The 2,489-nt window shown below is 46.9% G+C and overlaps 1 pseudogene; it reads right to left on the reverse strand.

Annotated features, from left to right (window-relative positions):
- Positions 1 to 636: 636 nt before the first annotated feature.
- LOC146178061 (uncharacterized) lies at positions 637 to 2,239 on the reverse strand (annotated as a pseudogene).
- Between the last annotated feature and the right edge of the window lie 250 nt (positions 2,240 to 2,489).

The following is a 2,489-nucleotide window of genomic DNA, read 5'->3' on the forward strand; positions in this document are numbered from 1 at the left end:
AGCACAAAACTATGTCGACGCATTGACATTGCTTCGGATTGATGAAGAAACAATACCAGTCTTCAGCATCTTTTCCAGGCCACTGAGCACACTTCTCATGTCCATTGCGTCGTTGCACCCGGCTGTCCTTCGAAGGAGACCAAACAACGCCTCGATGGGGTCGGTAGAAAATTTTCTGGTGAGGACGAAAATGAATTTTTTTTCTTTTAGAAGAAATCGAATGCGCATGACATTAGATACTGTTGTATGAACAAGTACATGATATGTTTCTTTGCTCAAAAAATTATCCGGGTGACTTGCATCTTTTAGAGACTTGAAGTATGCAAGGAAGGTGTCTTCCAACCACTGCAACCTTGAATTATCCGGGTCACTAAAATGTCGAGTGTCTGGGTCATTCTTGTGAATATATTGCTGGGTGTTACTTACATCCATAAGGACAAACCATCTGTGCACTGCTATCATGAATTCTACAGTGGGACCCACTGTTTGAAACATAACATCACATGTATGTCCAGCTTGATCCTTCATGTACTGCAGTGCTGCAGTCACAGGGGGTGAGAAAATCTGCACAGCGTGCCTGACACTCATCTTCTCCAGATTTGAAGGATAAAGGTGTTTACGTGTCAAAAACCTTACTGGTTTCACTGTGGATCCACTCTGCATTTTGTAGAGTTCTTTCAAAGGTGCTGATGAAATTTCTTTCTTCCCACCTATACACTTCGCAAGGAACTGCGATCTTATATTCTTCAATATATGGCACTGATCAAATGCCAAGAAGAGCTGTCTAGAAGGGTCAGCTGGGTGTGGGGCTGATATCTGCATCTGCCCTTTGCACAAAATGTCCATTGCTGCCACATTAATCTTGTGGTTGTCGGCCACAAGACGAACAATCTCAAACCCTAGTTGTTCAGTTTTCTTCACAACATGTGTGATTACCGAAGCGAGGTCTGACCCCGTGCAACATTTCGTGAAAAAATAACCAACTGGAATTTTAAAATTCGCAGCTAGGCCGCACAGCAGGAAACACAGCAGCGAGTTTGCCAGGTGGTCATTTTTGTCACTTGGTTCCAAGCGCTCCAAATCGGAGCCCATACTGACATCCCCGATGAATGAATCACGCTGCTTATAATATTCTAACCTCTGCCTTATGCGCATCTCGTCGACAATTAAACTGGACATTTTTGACTGCTCTGCAGGTAAGTTTGCCAGCTGTGCTTCAAGCCTTAAACGCACCAAAGGGCTAAAACAAACGTCACCAGTTGATGTACCTATATACTTGTGCAGAGTATTCCTGCATGGCAAACGAAGAAGCCCTTCAGAACGTATGTATTTATAGGCTTTGGTGGATAGGTTCCTGAGAACAATGCAATACCTTACAGTTGTCTCGCCCCATGTTGCTCTCTTCTTGGTATAGTTTTTCACCTGATCCACAATAATTGCAGCTTTCACACTTTTCTGCTCGGCGTCTGCAGTGACAACCAGGAAAGAGCTCACATTACAATCCTCTTTCAATTTCCGCAGCTCCTCTTTGTATTTGTCGACTGTATGCCTCAGTCTTGCGACCTGGAGACGAAGAGCACGCTCCTTTTCTTTGCCCCTCTTGTGATGCAAAAACTGTTGGCGCTAATTCTGGCCGATTCTGTCTGCGTTCCGAACGCCCGCCTTGCGAACACAAATGGCTGGTGAGAAGCCGGTGTTGTGTGCTCCTCGCCGATGGTGACATCAAGCTGGGGACAAGCCGTGGCCGGCGAAGCTGGGGCTGCGTTGTCACGAAATGGCGTGCTACTTGGCTCTGCGACCGCTGTTGAGACGTCTTCGGGCTCCGCAGCGCTGTCAACGGGTCTTAAGCCACTCGCGTCAGACGAAAGTGTCGTTTTGCATCTTTTCTTCGCAGAGCAGCCGCTGGTGTTTAGCCCCGAAGCGCGCTTGCGACTGCTTAGGTCACTGCGCACTATCGAAGGTGCAGGCTGTTTGTAAGATGGGTAGCAGGGAAACACACTCGGTACTGCTCCCTTCTTTAACTGGCAGATTTTGGTATTGTCTTTAAAATCGGAGATCTTGAAGTGCTTGCTGCACACAACTGAATAGTCGATGTAGAATTTGGCTCCCAATCCGTACGTGAAATCACCTTGATCCACTGTTGTCGCAACTCGAGGTCAGCCGGGATCTCGTGAAAGGATACCCCTACATCTTTCTTCCTAGCACTCGATGTGCACGTTGGCACGCAGCAGTACCGCATGGTGAACGCGGTCGATAAGCACCAAAGTGGACGTTTCTCGTGCAAGGAGAGAGCTTGCCCATCCAGCGACGCCTTGATCAACAGAGCGAGAAGGCAGAGACACGGGACGGCCGCCAACAGCGTGGATGGATGGATGGAATATAGGAGCATCCCCTTTGAAACGGGGTGGTAGCAGTAGCTATCATGCTCATTTTTCTCCATATATCTTAATTATTGATTTATAATTGTTAACTAAACCATCATTCTTTTT

This window comes from Amblyomma maculatum, chromosome 9 (genome assembly GCF_055883805.1).
Source record: "Amblyomma maculatum isolate TAMU_Amacu chromosome 9, ASM5588380v1, whole genome shotgun sequence".
Taxonomy (NCBI): Eukaryota; Metazoa; Arthropoda; class Arachnida; order Ixodida; family Ixodidae; genus Amblyomma; species Amblyomma maculatum.